The sequence below is a fragment of the Eretmochelys imbricata genome, chromosome 1 (assembly GCF_965152235.1).
Source record: "Eretmochelys imbricata isolate rEreImb1 chromosome 1, rEreImb1.hap1, whole genome shotgun sequence".
Classification (NCBI taxonomy): Eukaryota; Metazoa; Chordata; order Testudines; family Cheloniidae; genus Eretmochelys; species Eretmochelys imbricata.
The window spans coordinates 320,041,358-320,058,621 of NC_135572.1; positions in this window are offsets into that span (position 1 = coordinate 320,041,358).

The window sequence follows — 17,264 nt, forward strand, 5'->3', positions numbered from 1 at the left end:
TGTAGCTGTGAGGTAGGTGATGCCAGTTCAAGTACCTGCCCTAAATCAGATGGAGTGGGATTTGAGTCCTGTTTTCCCACAGCCTGGGTGAGTGCTCTAACCTGTGGGTTATTGGGTATAAGTTAGGGCTGATGTGTCTTAGGCAGCTAACTCTAGGAGAGGGTTCAGGGCTAAATTCAGGGGAAATTCTGAGTGGAGATAGGTGCCTTACTCTGCCCCTGAGATAGGTGCCTGACTTCCTTTGAGGAGCGGGACATATGTCACACCCCTCTCTTCAGCATTTCCTACTGGCTATCTTAAGTGGCTTCCTGCTCAGCATGCTGGCTTCTATGAATCCCCTTTTTGCGGCACCTAACTCTCCACAAGCACTGTATGGGGAGCCTGGGTGCCTAACGTGGGGTTGTGAAGTCCACTAGTTGGGAGAGTGCTTAAAAGTGAGGCATTGCCTGCTTGTGAATCTAGCCCTCTGAGCATTAGTTTTCATATAAGCAAATGAGGATAATAATAACACCTGGCCCTGTACAAACTTTAAATCCTGAATTAGAGATTCCTGGTGGTAGACATCATTGCCCACATTTTGTAGATATGGGAATTAAACTGAAAAAAAGTGTATGCTAGCAACATATCCAAGGTCATGCCACAAGTTCATATCAGAATCAGGATGCAAATGCAGGTTTCCTGGCTAATGATGCCTAATCCAGTCAACGAGATTGCCCCATAGGCAAGCGCTTTAACTTTTCTGAGCCTCTCTCCTCTTCATCGTTCATGAAAGCTGAAAATACATAGGATTTAAAATGTTCATACCCACTAGCAAATCAGTAAGTCTTCAGTGTTAGCACTAGAATTAGGTCGAAAGAGGCCAAAGCAAAGAAGCTTGAACATAACATACTGAACTCATTCTGAAAGTGGAATTTGACATACTGTATAAAACACATGTCAAAATTAAGAGCATTCACGTGGATCAGAGCCACAGTCCCACCCTGGAGAAGGTGCAGAGGCATACCACCACCCCATAAGCGCTTCAGAAGGAATTGTGCCTTATCAGCCACAATGCCTTACTCAGATCCAAGGCAGAGAGCTGCTATGCTAACCAAGAGTGCAGCTTCCAAGCCTGACTGCCCAGGGTGGCTTTATGGGATAAGAATGGGAGTCATGGTTCTCTGCATGCAAGGATTCCTGTGTGTTTGGTACCTGTGCAAGGAGTGAAAACCCCTTTGGCCCTCTACTGGTCCTATATATGCAGGCAGGCTTGTGTGCAACCTAACACAAAGATTTCACAGTCAAGGACAAGATATTTAGGAGCCTTGTTCCATTGATTTCAATGGGAATTAGGCACCTAACTACCTTTAAAAATTTGGCCCCAAGTCCATTCACAGGCAAAATCCCCTTTAATGTGGATGGAAATTTAGCCTGTATTGTACATGTACAGGAGGACAGGGTCCTTAGTGTAGTGGCTATGCTGAAAAACTGAATGGACCACATGTCCACGGTCAGGTATTGAGTTTTTAAGTAGCTGTGTACTTTTGCAAATGAACAATGTGTGTATCTATGTTTCATTTAAAAATCAATGCTCATTCACTACACTATACATTGGACTACATTGAAAACATGATTATCACAACCAATGTTTGTCTCAGAGAAAACTCTACACTTGGAAACCAATAACTTACATGCACAAATCAGTAATTAGTACTCTACATAATTACTCAAATGTCGTGTGTACTGCAACCTAAATTGTTATAAAACAGTCCCCTTAATACCTACAAAATATATGCAATGTGTAGGCTGGCTCAGTTGCCTAGCTGTTAGAATAAGGGACAGGGAGTCAAGAAATATTTTATTCCTCACTTGGCCACAGACTTGCTGTTTGACCGTAGGTAAGACATCAAGCCTCAGTTTCCCTGTGTGTAGCAATGTAAGAGAGACAAGTGGTTAAGGTAGTATCTTCTATTGGACTAACTTCTGTTGGTGAGTCAGACAAGCTTTTGAGCTACACAGAGCTCTTCTTCAGGTCTGGGAAGGGTACTCCCAAGTCTTTGTGAGTAGTAGGTTCAATTTGCTTGCCAAATGGAAGAGGAAAACAGAATTTTGCCCAATGTCCTTTTCTCTCTACTCTGCCATAGGACCTACCACAAAACACTGGTTCATAACATGGCTGAGCCTTCTCACCTGCACTGTTGTGACCTCCATCTCTTCATGCTTTAGTCTCCTTTCTTCAGTATATTTAATATTTAAAAATGTAAAATAACAGTCAATAATCTCTAGTAAGTCATCCCTTAAAAGTCTCGCATACTAATGTCCACATAAATTATAGAATACATGATATTTGTGATGGAAACATCATCTTTACATCTCTAGCCAAATCACATATGATTACATATGATTACTCAGTATCAGAGTAATTCAGCATTAGGGAGAGTAACTACTAATAGATGTTTTGGTGGGGGGCGTTTTTCAAACTATCAAGAGAACATGACTTCACATGGGTGACTAAATGCTTACAAAATACTGGGACCTGTATCTCCTCTCCTTTATGCTATTTATGTGTTAATATTGTTACACCATTGAGTTCATTGGAGCTATTCCTGACCTATCCATGTAAGTAAGAGGAGAATCAGACCCCCTTCTGTTTTAATGTTAAGCAATTATACTCTGTTTTTAGCTAGAACTGGACAAAACAGCCCTGGAAAACCTGGATAATTTGAATGTTCTTTTTTTCCCCACTCTGAAGCTGGAAAGTAGTTTTAAAAATAATTTTAGACATGTTTATAAAATTGTAAAAGAATTATGTTCTAGCCAAAAATGTGCATATTACTAAGTGTGATACTGTATGGAATATGGGAGATACTTTATGATATTGTTGATACCAATATTATAAAATTGCAAGACAGATATGCCATGTAAGGTATCTGTGAAAAAGTTATGATTTGCCAAATATAATAATCTTGTTTCTATGTTTGTATCATATTTGCATTGTGAGTTATGTATAGCATATCTGTATTTCAAAACTTGTGCTGTGTTTCTGGGTGACATTCCCAGACAGATTGCCATCAGCACTGTCTGATAGCTCATCAAAGGTCATCAGCTGTGCAATGAACGCATTGAAAGGAGCCAGGGGATACACCTTATGAATCAGCAGGACTTGTAGGGGCATGCCTATGGACAGGGGACTACAAGTTTTTTCCGTACCATGTGCTGTCATAGAATCATAGAATCATAGAATATCAGGGTTGGAAGGGACCCCTGAAGGTCATCTAATCCAACCCCCTGCTCGAAGCAGGACCAATTCCCAGTTAAATCATCCCAGCCAGGGCTTTGTCAAGCCTGACCTTAAAAACCTCTAAGGAAGGAGATTCTACCACCTCCCTAGGTAACGCATTCCAGTGTTTCACCACCCTCTTAGTGAAAAAGTTTTTCCTAATATCCAATCTAAACCTCCCCCACTGCAACTTGAGACCATTACTCCTCGTTCTGTCATCTGCTACCATTGAGAACAGTCTAGAGCCATCCTCTTTGGAACCCCCTTTCAGGTAGTTGAAAGCAGCTATCAAATCCCCCCTCATTCTTCTCTTCTGCAGGCTAAACAATCCCAGCTCCCTCAGCCTCTCCTCATAAGTCATGTGTTCTAGACCCCTAATCATTTTTGTTGCCCTTCGCTGGACTCTCTCCAATTTATCCACATCCTTCTTGTAGTGTGGGGCCCAAAACTGGACACAGTACTCCAGATGAGGCCTCACCAATGTCGAATAGAGAGGAACGATCACGTCCCTCGATCTGCTCGCTATGCCCCTACTTATACATCCCAAAATGCCATTGGCCTTCTTGGCAACAAGGGCACACTGCTGACTCATATCCAGCTTCTCGTCCACTGTCACCCCTAGGTCCTTTTCCGCAGAACTGCTGCCTAGCCATTTGGTCCCTAGTCTGTAGCGGTGCATTGGATTCTTCCATCCTAAGTGCAGGACCCTGCACTTATCCTTATTGAACCTCATCAGATTTCTTTTGGCCCAATCCTCCAATTTGTCTAGGTCCTTCTGTATCCTATCCCTCCCCTCCAGCGTATCTACCACTCCTCCCAGTTTAGTATCATCCGCAAATTTGCTGAGAGTGCAATCCACACCATCCTCCAGATCATTTATGAAGATATTGAACAAAACCGGCCCCAGGACCGACCCCTGGGGCACTCCACTTGATACCGGCTGCCAACTAGACATGGAGCCATTGATCACTACCCGTTGAGCCCGACAATCTAGCCAGCTTTCTACCCACCTTATAGTGCATTCATCCAGCCCATACTTCTTTAATTTGCTGACAAGAATACTGTGGGAGACCGTGTCAAAAGCTTTGCTAAAGTCAAGAAACAATACATTCACTGCTTTCCCTTCATCCACAGAACCAGTAATCTCATCATAAAAGGCGATTAGATTAGTCAGGCATGACCTTCCCTTGGTGAATCCATGCTGGCTGTTCCTGATCACTTTCCTCTCATGCAAGTGCATCAGGATTGATTCTTTGAGGACCTGCTCCATGATTTTTCCAGGGACTGAGGTGAGGCTGACTGGCCTGTAGTTCCCAGGATCCTCCTTCTTCCCTTTTTTAAAGATTGGCACTACATTAGCCTTTTTCCAGTCATCCGGGACTTCCCCGGTTCGCCACGAGTTTTCAAAGATAATGGCCAATGGCTCTGCAATCACAGCCGCCAATTCCTTCAGCACTCTCGGATGCAACTCGTCCGGCCCCATGGACTTGTGCACGTCCAGCTTTTCTAAATAGTCCCTAACCACCTCTATCTCCACAGAGGGCTGGCCATCTCTTCCCCATTTTGTGATGCCCAGCGCAGCAGTCTGGGAGCTGACCTTGTTAGTGAAAACAGAGGCAAAAAAAGCATTGAGTACATTAGCTTTTTCCACATCCTCTGTCACTAGGTTGCCTCCCTCATTCAGTAAGGGGCCCACACTTTCCTTGGCTTTCTTTTTGTTGCCAACATACCTGAAAAAACCCTTCTTGTTACTCTTGACATCTCTCGCTAGCTGCAGCTCCAGGTGCGATTTGGCCCTCCTGATTTCATTCCTACATGCCCGAGCAATATTTTTATACTCTTCCCTGGTCATATGTCCAACATTCCACTTCTTGTAAGCTTCTTTTTTATGTTTAAGATCCGCTAGGATTTCACCATTAAGCCAAGCTGGTCGCCTGCCATATTTACTATTCTTTCGACTCATTGGGATGGTTTGTCCCTGTAACCTCAACAGGGATTCCTTGAAATACAGCCAGCTCTCCTGGACTCCTTTCCCCTTCAAGTTAGTCCCCCAGGGGATCCTGGCCATCCGTTCCCTGAGGGAGTCGAAGTCTGCTTTCCTGAAGTCCAGGGTCCGTATCCTGCTGCTTACCTTTCTTCCCTGCGTCAGGATCCTGAACTCAACCAACTCATGGTCACTGCCTCCCAGATTCCCATCCACTTTTGCTTCCCCCACTAATTCTACCCGGTTTGTGAGCAGCAGGTCAAGAAAAGCGCCCCCCCTAGTTGGCTCCTCTAGCACTTGCGCCAGGAAATTGTCCCCTACGCTTTCCAAAAACTTCCTGGATTGTCTATGCACCGCAGTATTGCTCTCCCAGCAGATATCAGGAAAATTAAAGTCACCCATGAGAATCAGAGCATGCGATCTAGTAGCTTCCGTGAGCTGCCGGAAGAAAGCCTCATCTACCTCATCCCCCTGGTCCGGTGGTCTATAGCAGATTCCCACCACTACATCACTCTTGTTGCACACACTTCTAAATTTAATCCAGAGACACTCAGGTTTTTCTACAGTTTCGTACCGGAGCTCTGAGCAGTCATACTGCTCCCTTACATACAGTGCTACTCCCCCACCTTTTCTGCCCTTTTCTGTCAAGCTTGTGTTTGGGACACAGAAAGTACAAGCCACATGGCAAAAGACTATAAAAAGCAGCTGAATCTTCTCCATTCTGTATTCAATCCTGCTTCTTACCTCTGGAGTAACTTTTCTACAAACTGAAGCTCTGAACAAAGGATTGAATGACCCATCCAAAGCTGTGGATGTGTTCCAGAGGGATTTCTGGCCGGCAAACTCACCAGTACTGCTAAGAACCTGGTATATGGAATTTGAAGTGCTTTATCATTTAACAACTCTCTTCTTGTTCTTTCTTTTTTCTTTGTAATAAACCTTTCATTTTAGACACTCAAGGATTGGCTGGCAGTGTGGTATTTTGGGTAATAACCAAACTAATATTGACCTGGTAACGTGACTGACCCTTTGGGCTTAGAAGAACATTTTGTATAGTCAGCATAGTTTTTAAATAACTTCTAACTGAACTGGACCTATGTGCTGATTGGGAGCCAGAGAACTGGAATGCAATCAAGGGGGCTGTGTGATTCCTTTTTTCAGCTTCTTGATAACCAGTGTGGGGAATCAGGAGCACAGTTTGTGACTGGTTGGTGAGTTTAACTGCATGCAATGAAGTGAGCTATAGCTCACGAAAGCTTATGCTCAAACAAATTTGTTAGTCTCTAAGGTGCCACAAGTACTCCTTTTCTTTTAACTGAAGTGTTAACCACCCGTTTGGGGAGAGTCTGCTCTCCTTTTTGCAGCCTGCTCTGACCTTGGCATTTTCCTTTAGGGCTGCCCCAGGCACCACGGGTCATAGTAGGTCTGTAATTACTTTATAAATTTGTGAAATGCAGGAGGCATTTTCTTTATAGATATGTGGGTAAATCAGTTAATTATCACACAGCCCATTAAGTTACCAGACCACATTCAAAATGGCCAGAAAACTCCCAGTGGGCCTGTGTACAATTTAGGGGATTTATGTATAATTTATGAATCACTGTTTGAGCTTATGGACTCTACATATGTATCTATCTCAAATTACAAACTATACTTCCATTGCAGTGCTGGTCTGCTTTCTCGCCTATGTTTTTGCTTCCATTTTGGACTGAAACTCCAAGGGATAGTGACATAGGATTAACAGTGGAGAGTCATTAAACCTCAATAATCATCCATTAAATCTCACCCTTAAAAAAATCTTCAAAATTAGGCAGAAATGAGTTTGTCAGTATTTTAGACAGTATTTAAATATATTTTTCTCCACATTTCTTGAGATAAGAAGCCTTAATTAAAGTTTGTAACATAGAATATCCACTTAATTGCCATGAATTAAAGCAAATTGTCTAAATTTTTCAAGTAATCAGCAAATTGCTGATCTCATACAATTGACCTCAAATTGTGGTACATTGAGCTTTCTTTTATTCTTATAATTGCTATTCTAATTGTCAGAAATAATAGACCATGTGGTGGCAAGTAACCACGCCCTCACTACAGTTTAGATAAAAGAACAGCTTTTTTTTTACAAAGCATATGTCATCAAGAGATTAGAAACTAGAATGCCTGAAGTGATGTTGAAGATTTTTTCAGCCTGATCCTACTGAGTCACCTAACAATTGCCAGCACTGCAAATCAAGTATTGATTTGTCGTATCCAATTTTTTGTTTTGTTTTTCTCCCCCTATTTGTCTGTATCAGCGATCTCTCTGACACAGCAAACACTGTTTTCAATAACCTTACAGCATCTGAAAATACTGGTGCAATCCATGTATATTCATTGCATCATAAATATTTTTTAAAAAAATCAGTATCTGGAGGAAATTATATATGTCTGGAGAAAACAGATCTCACAACTGGAAAACAAACATGGAAATAGTTATATCAAACAGTGAACGAGATGCACAGCTCAGTTCCATCTGTGTCCTCTATCTATGAGATATCATTTCCCCACTGAAATACTTCTGTGTGCAACAGTTTTTGTTAACTTATCTAAAATGAAATGAAGATGCATGGCAGGCACAAGTGGTTTTGGATACTTAGCTTGTGGCATGTGCTGTTACAGTACATTATTTTATAACTTTCTACTTGTCTAAATAGGATCTTATAATTGTGCCCATCATTATAGTTTAACACTGTTTATCCTATTTCTTTTTTATAGGTCTGAATTTGAGTCTTTTTCAATCACTACAAAGATGTGATGTTTTTTACTCAAATGAGACCCTAAATGAAAGGAAGAAAAACAGAACAGATTCACAATGCCTAATTTTTTAAATCTGAGCTCTGCTATGTAGTCCAATAGCTCCAATACTTTGCTGTTTGGTTGTCTTTTCTGGATAAAAGTAGAAGCAAAGTGGTTGACACTTTATAAATCTACCTTTACCTTCATATACCAGTGTTACCAATTTCCCTATTCCAAATATAGACAGAAATTGTGGTGTCTCATTGCGTGTGACTGCTGGCTATTGCTAACTTTTTAATAACGGTTACAGAGTGTGGAATGATGTTGTGGGATGTTCTTTTCGCATCTCAAATGAAATCTGCACACTTATTTCTTTCAGAGTAGTAGCCATGTTAGTCAGTATCAGCAAAAACAATGAGGAGTCCTTGTGGCACCTTAGAGACTAACAAATGTATTTGGGCATAAGCTTTCATGGGCTAAGTAGGTTTTAGCCCACAAAAGCTTATGCCCAAATAAATTTGTTAGTCCCTAAGGTGCCACAAGGACTCCTTGTTGTTTTTACACTTATTTCTGTGACAGTATGAACCTCATGCCGAAGGACAGTAGTCACAGAAAATCTGCCTCTCAGATTATTTAAACTATTTATTGGCATATCAACATTTTGATACTGGTCATAACACTGTAGACCAGAGAGTTGTAAATTAGCATTTTTTCTTTACCTAATCAGAATCTCAATAATGTAATATGTTCAGGATTAATAATACATCAAATAATCAGTCTCCTTGCTTTTCATAAAGCAAGCTGCAGTAAAATTGCTTTGTGACATGAGATTACACATAACCATCACTACCTATTGTATTCTGTGTGTGTGTGTGTTTACTTTAGAAACAAATTCTTCGTTTCAAATCAGAAGAATAAAGTATTGCATTTACAATAGATTTGTGAGCTCTTTTCCCCATCCATTACTGTAATTGGAAAATACAAGAGATAATACCATTTTTTATCCTTTGAACACAAATGGCTCCAACTTGGTTGTTCTATATTCTCTGCATTTTTAAGCATTAACTGTTATCCAGATCAATATGGCAAATATCAATCTTGTCAAATTTCTCAGCACCCAGGAAAATAAATGCAATTACTTCCTCTCTGTAATACATAGTTCATAATTGGCTTCCCACCACAAAGCAGCTGGAATAGATTCCCCAACGCTGAAAGAAACTAGATCATATAATCCTTTCCACATTGTCTTTTTGATGGCAAATTGGACACATACATAGAAACTTCCCTGGGTACCTGATACCTATCAAAATATAGTGAGCTATAAATATGGCATTCATAATAAACAAGGGTCATTTTAAATATCTGGGGTTATCTATGTGCTCCCACAGGTTGTAAAATTCCAGCTGATATACCTGCAGTGATATTTGCTCTATAGAAATTCTCATGGAAACGTTGGTAATGTTACTTATTTTCTTTGTTTCCTGCAGTGGAATAGCCTATAGAATTGATAAACCAGGTACTTAGATCACAAAGTGCCTGTTTTGCAATCAAGAGAACTACTGTGCTCCCACGGGCATTAAAGGTTTTCCGCGTCTTCCTGGGAGAGATTCATTCATTTACACTTCCAGGGCTACCCTTAGGTGTTCATGAAGTGAAATGACATCCCCTTAGCAGACACACACACAATGGGACCAAAACAGGTCAAATCTCTATGATGCCACTTCTTCGTTACCATCAAAGGAGAGGGTTATTTAACAAGCCTTCAATAATTAACTCTGACTACTGTCAGTATGATGCACTCTCTCCATCTAAAAGACTAATACATATAAAATAAATTATTTTTGATATGCAGAACTTGTCTCATAAACCAGCAAGGTTTGGGGCATAAAGAGATTCCAACACACAATTTAACATTCATTATTGCTGTAAAAGCACTTACATTGTTTACCTTTTCACACAGATTTTTGACTCCTTAAGAAAGAGCATTCCAGGCTGGAGTTGGAGGCTCAACCCAAAGCATGCTTTTATGGATGTTGTGCTTCTTACAATAACTTTAAGAGTGACACAGTATGTATATGTACAACACAAGTGACAATAAATTGGTAGGCGTGTTAGTCTGTATCAGCAAAAAGAACGAGGAGTACTTGTGGCACCTTAGAGACTAACAAATTTATTTGAGCATAAGCTTTCGTGAGCTACAGCTCACTTCATCGGATGCTTGCAGTGGAAAATACAGTAGGAAGGTATCTATATACACAGAGAACATGAAAAAATGGGTCTTGCCATACCAACTATAACAAGAGTGATCAGTTAAGGTGAGCTATTATCAGCAGGAGAAAAAAAACCTTTTGTAGTGGTAATCAGGATATCCCATTTCCAACAGTTGACAAGAAGGTGTGAGTAACAGTAGGCCCCACAGTATGCCAACATTTTTATGGCTGACTTAGAACAACACTTCCTCAGCTCTCGTCCCATAATGCCCCTAGTCTACTTGTGCTACATTGATGACATTTTCATCATCTGGACCCATGGAAAGGAAGCCCTTGAGGAATTCCACTATGATTTCAACAATTTCCATCCCACCATCAACCTCAGCCTGGACCAGTCCACACAAGAGATCCACTTCCTGAACACTACAGTGCTAATAAACGATGGTCACATAAACACCACCCTATACCAGAAACCTACTGACTGCTATTCCTACTTACATGCCTCCAGCTTTCATCCAGACCACACCACATGATCCATTGTCTATAGCCAAGCTCTAAGATTTGCATTTGCAAGCTCTAAGATTGCATACAACCGCATTTGCTCCAACCCCTCAGACAGAGACAAACACCTACAAGATCTCTATCAAGCATTCTTACAACTACAATACCCACCTGCTAAAGAAACAGACTGACAGAGCCAGAAGAGTACTCAGAAGTCACCTACTACAGGAAAGGTCCAACAAAGAAAGTAACAAAACGCCACTAGCCATCACCTTCAGCCCCCAAATAAAACCTCTCCAGCGCATCATTAAGGATCTACAACCTATCCTGAAGGATGACCCATCACTCTCACAGATCTTGGGAGACAGGCCAGTCCTTGCTTACAGACAGCCCCCCAACCTGAAGCAATTACTCACCAGCAACCACACATAACACAACAAAAACACTAACCCAGGAACCTATCCTTGCAACAAAGCCTGTTGCCAACTGTGTCCACATATCTATTCAGGGGACACCATCATAGGACCTAATCACATTAGTCACATTATCAGAGGCTTGTTCACCTGCACATCTACCAATGTGATATATGCCATCATGTGCCAGCAATGCCCCTCTGCCATGTACATTGGCCAAACCGGACAGTCTTTACGTAAAAGAATAAATGGACACAAATCAGACGTCAAGAATTATAACATTCAAAAACCAGTCAGAGAACACTTCAGTCTCCCTGGGCACTTGATTACAGACCTAAAAGTCTCAATACTACAACTAAAAAACTTCAAAAACAGACTCCAATGAGAAACTGCTGAATTGGAATTAATTTTCAAAGTGGACACCATTAAATTAGGCTTGAATAAAGACTGGGAGTGGATGGGTCATTACACAAAGTAAAACTATTTCCCCATGCTTATTTTTTCCTCCTACTGTTACTCACACCTTCTTGTCAACTGTTGGAAATGGGCCATCCTGATTATCACTACAAAAGGGTTTTTTTCTCCTGCTGATTATAGCTCACCTTCACTGATCACTCTCATTTTAGTGGGTATGGCATCACGCATTTTTTCATGTTCTCTCTGTGTATATATTTATACATATCTTCCTCCTGTATTTTCCACTGCATGCATCCGATGAAGTGGGTTTTAGCCCACGAAAGCTTATGCTCAGATAAATTTGTTAGTCTCTAAGGTGCCACAAGTTCTTTTTAATAAATTGTTTGTTGATCTCCAGGTTACATGAAAAGGCAGGTACATGATATAGAGTGAAAATGGCTACACCTTTAACTGAAGAATCAACAGACACAAATCAGATTTATCTAATCCAGCTGGGATGTCCTGGCCAAAATGGACCCCCATAACCTGATGTTTCTGTAGGATTTATTGTCACAGAGAACTTGTCTCAGACTTACATCAAGCTACACACTGGCTCACTAATCTGGTCTTGGTTATTTGAGTGTTATTAATCACCTCTCTTGACATATGAAAGAAAAAGAGAGGGAAACAAGGATCTGTACTGATCCTCTGTCACAGGATCTTGAAGGCTTGACGCGAGCACTTGACTGTTTAGAGATGGTACTACTAGGGATCTCAATGGTTCATACTGGTATCACAGATTCACTCTGACTAGATCATTTCCAAGTACGGTAGAGACAGAAGTTGCTAAGCTCACCCTCCAGCCAACTGCAAGACAGTAAGCAGAATGAATAGAATAAAATTTGTTTTCTGTAGGAATGAAAGCACAAGTTCAGTTTCCTCCACAATGCTTGCTGCTACCCACAGGACAGATGAGACAACTAGATCCCACAGTCATGCCCCAATCCTGCCATCACTTGTGCATATGTTTAACTTTTAATAGGACTTTTGTTGGCAAAGTTAGACAGGCATAATTGTGTGCAGGACCAAGGCCTAAATGTACTAAAGTACTGGAGTCAGTAACAGATGCTTTCCTAATTGTGGTTCTAATGATATCACAAGTGACTGGATATTCATGTGAACTATTCTTCTTGTTTGCTGTTAGTAAAGTTAGTTCAAAGCTGTCTGTCTGTCTGTCTCACACTGCATCTGCTCCCCAAGAAATCTTAAAGATGCCACAAAAAACACGAACATTGCAATGATTTGGGGGAAATTGTATGAAAGGACCTTGCAGAGTTTTCCACCCAGCACCCATCCTTCAGGTTTACCCCAGGTCAATGACAGACACTCCTGGGAGCACAAATCAGCCCAGAAGGGGGAAAGTAGCAATAGAAAAGAGCTGGGAAAAGACCCCCTCAGCCCACACACCTGGTCCAATACACAGGTGAAAAAACCACTGTGGTTAAACAGAGAAGGGCATGCACTCCCCCTGTGGGCTCACTGCTTTCTGGCATGATCTAACCCTAAATATTTTTCTGCTACTCACAGGTAAAAGTATACAACGTGTCTTTTATTGCAGGCACATTTTTAGTTATAAGAGAACTACAGAAGCAGTAGGTGACTGATTACGTGAAAATGAAGAAAGACCAGTTCCATAATATTATTAAAATATATACCTGGGAATAAAAAGGGCAATTTCTTTTCAGCAGAAGTAGTCTGAACTAGTTGTTATTTACCACCTAGACTCCAGTCCCTTGTCTTTGTTTATGTGAGTACTTAGGAGGTCTGTAATCACAAATACAACATCTTGGAAAGGGTAATTGGCTTGCTGTTTTGAAGCTTGCAATTATCTTCTGTCACAGACAGCCTTGTGTTTATCCATGCTATATTCTAGTGGTTCGCACATAAAATAATATTTCAAAGTATCAAACAGAACATTTACTTTGGGTTTAAAGTGAGTGCACTGCAATCCTTTATTATAATATATGAAATGAATTTGATTACTGGAGGAGAAAATTACACGTTACAGTGACTGTTTCAGGAGAGATCAATGTAGAAATTGCACTGATTTTGCATGCTAAGACTCACCAAGACCTGTAGACTTTCCGCGTGCAACACTTCCATTGATTTCCATGACTAATGTGAAATGACTGCAGTATCAGACTCTGAGGCTATATCCACTCTAGTGTATTACTCATGACTTCGCCCAGTGGTGATCTGGATTATTTGATCTGCTACTCTAATGGTGGTGCCTCCTGGGAAACTGTGGTTAATCCACCTAACAGTGGATACTGTCATAAACATGTACACAATTCTCAAATTACCAAACAACTCCAATAAACTATATATAAACAATAGAAATTATAAACACAAAAAATGCTAAGAACAAGTCATGCTAAATAAATACATATAAATATGGCTAGATTTTAAAACCCCTTAAGCACAGCCATCCATAGAGGATTCCATAAACCTTTTTTTTTTTCATTTTGGGACACAACACAACCACTCAAAGTCTCCCTGATGCTAGTTGTTAAGTCAACCCTTTAATAAGCCAGTCCCAGCTGCAGATCCCTGTCAGTGGTGCATTTGTAGATGTTTCAGGCACTGTTGTCTGGTGTGTGTGTCTTGCTTGAGGGTCCAATGATTTGTAGAGCAGCCTGTCTCTCAGAAATAGCTTTTTAACTCCAGGGGATGGTCTGAAGCCTCCTTACACTGGGGTAACAAGCTTAGCTATAAGCTTTCCACTTTTCCTCCTGGCTGAGGTAACTATCAGTGATCAGGCTGCAGGTGGAGACAGCTGAGGTAGCCAGCTTAACTGTCCGTCGGGCAGTCACTCCCTTCACAGTGGTGTGGCTGGTACTGTGGGAACCTAACTCGACAGAGTTTCCCAACTAAGGATTGGGAAAGTTGACAAAACAGTCACTCTGTAAGGGGAGCTGGATGCTCACCTGACTCTGGCTCTCTCCGCTACTCTCCCTCTCTCTTCCCTTTAAATTGCCACCCCAGAGGGAGAGGTTAGCTCCTCTCACCCAGGCTTCTTGTCTCTGGGGTACTGAACCATTCTGAGGTCTCCTCTTTTGGGCCATCTGGGGCTGCTGCCTTAACTCCCTCCCTTCAACCTTCTCTCTGCTTAAGGGAGGGTCACCTGGCAACAGGACAGCATTGCTTATGGGATGCAATCTTCAGCTCTGGCAAGTTTCGTAGCCCCCGTTATGGTAAGGGGGCTGAGTTACAATACTATCTGAGAACGTCCCAATCATTAATGTATTTACCCTCACAACATCCCTGTTAGGTATGAGAGTACTATTATCCCCAATTTACAGAAGGGGAACTGAGGCACAGAGACTCACACAGAAAGTCATTGGCAGAACAGAGACTCACAATCACATCTCTTAAGTCTCAGGCTAGTGCCCTAGCTAAAGGACCATCCTTTCTATTGGTACCACCAACCAGTGGGTTATCACAGCCTACGACACCAAACTCCATTTCTCGAACACCAACATTTATTCATGGAGAAAAAAACAGGTGTGTGGGGAGGGAATGCTGTGCTCAAATTGATAATTCATGAGGAATCTACAGGAAAATTAGAAAGCCAACTGATTTAATTAAGAATTAAAAATTGACTGGAACTGAGCTCAGTTGAAACTATGTGAGCAAGCTCAGGGAGAAGAGGGAATGTCATTCTGTCCAGTTCTACAGAAATTCCACTCAGCGGGCTGGCACATAAAGAGAAAAAATTACAAACTCATGGTTTATGCTCACCAGTTGATCAGAATGGAAGGGTGTGGCTTAGGAGCTAGCAGTCAGTGGCAGCAGTAACCTTACGCAAAATCACAGTTTGCTGGGTACGTCATACACCACAGAGCAGAAGAGTATTTCTATTGGCTTTATGAGGGGCGAAACTGCAACTTTTCCGCAGCCCCGTGCAATGCATTGTTTTGCCACTCTAGGAGCAGCCTGGAATTTAGGACGAAAATCTGCTTCCTGGTTCCCTCCTCCAGTATGTCCTGTACTAGCCCTATAATTGGAACAAAACAAGTCCCATGGCTTTTCTCTGCCCATCCACTCCTTACTCACCATCACAGGAGGAAGAATAGCAGCTGTGTAGGTTCAGCTTCCCTATACACATCCATGATGCAGGTTGCTGGCACAGGGGCATAGGGCTCCTTTACTCCTGTATCAGGAAACACTCCCTTTCTCCTCTTTCCGGCATACAGGATCGGCCATATTTTGGGCTAAAGTCTTGAAAAGAATGATACCTTATTAACAAAGGAAGTGTTTTTAGTTTGTTTAGAATTTAAAAATAAGTTCTTAAAGAGCCCTATATTAACTGCAAATAACATTCAGTACAATCAAATCAATTCATCTTTCATAAGACCTGTCGACTTCTGTATTTCAAACCCAACACACCTTTAGTTTCACTTTTTAAATGGTTTGCGCTCTCCCTCAGACTGTGGATGCAGTTATTGAACCAGGCAAATGTAGCACTACTTTTGGACATGTTGTAGCACAATTCTTGTAGCGCATAATGCATAAGATGAAAGCACATATCTGGTCTAGATCTCCTTTACTATTGTCAGGCTGAGAACTGATACAATGCAGCTAAAATACAATTGATTGGCCTTAATATAGGGTTTGTCTACACTTGAAAATTTACTGAAATAGCTTTTCCAGAATAATTATTTTGGTATAAATCCCTCTTGCAGAAGAGGAATATTCATACAGTGGCTTATATCAAGTAACTCTAGGAATAGCTATTCAGTAAATTTCTAGTGGAGGCAAGTCCTTAGAGTTACATTACACTCATCATTTCTTATGCTGTTTTCTTTTTCTGTAAATGAATCACAAATAGAGCGCTCAATAAAATTAGCATAGTAGAAGCCTAAAGAAATCCACAAACCTGCTATGAGCACACAAATAACTAGGTTGTTTTGAGCTCAGGAGGAACTTACGAACATATGAATGCAAATAATTTAATTAACAAACCTATTACCAGAGTCAGTGAAACAGAAGACGACCGTTAATAAAAGGCCTGTGCCTGATACTATTTTTCCACTCTGAGAGAAAGCTCTGACAGAAATGATTAAACAGACTCATTTGTTTACTGTAATTATATGGTGAGATATAGTTATGATTTGCAGCGATCAGTCTAAATAATTCTTCACAGTGCTAAATACACAATTAAGCAGGGCGAGAGGGTGCGGGGAAAGTGACTGTTAAAATGGATGTGGGTTTTCACGCAGAAGTAATATCAAATAAGAATTTATTTGAACTAATTCAATACCAAACTGTAAACCCTGTCTAGGACGGAAGCCACTTCAAGCCAGGGGGTGCAGCAGCAGCCTGGCACCCCTAGTTCCAGCACCTCTGGTGCCTCCTGGAACTTCCCAGCGTTCAGGGGGAACATGCCGGCTGCACCACCCTTTAAGAGGGGGTAGCATGATCTTTCCTGTGCATCCAACCAACTACAGTGATCAATAAGGAAGGTGGGTGGGGTCAAGGCCTCCCACCTCCCTGCTCTTTCCCACCTCATCTGACTTAGCTACTGTTCCCTGGTGACACTGACAGGGAGGTAGGACCTGTGCTCAGGAGAGCACAGAGGCTATAATTGCGGGAGAGGATGGGGAAAGACTCCTTGAGCCCTCCCATTTTTTTCCATGCTAGGGTCAGGTACAAACTGACCTATA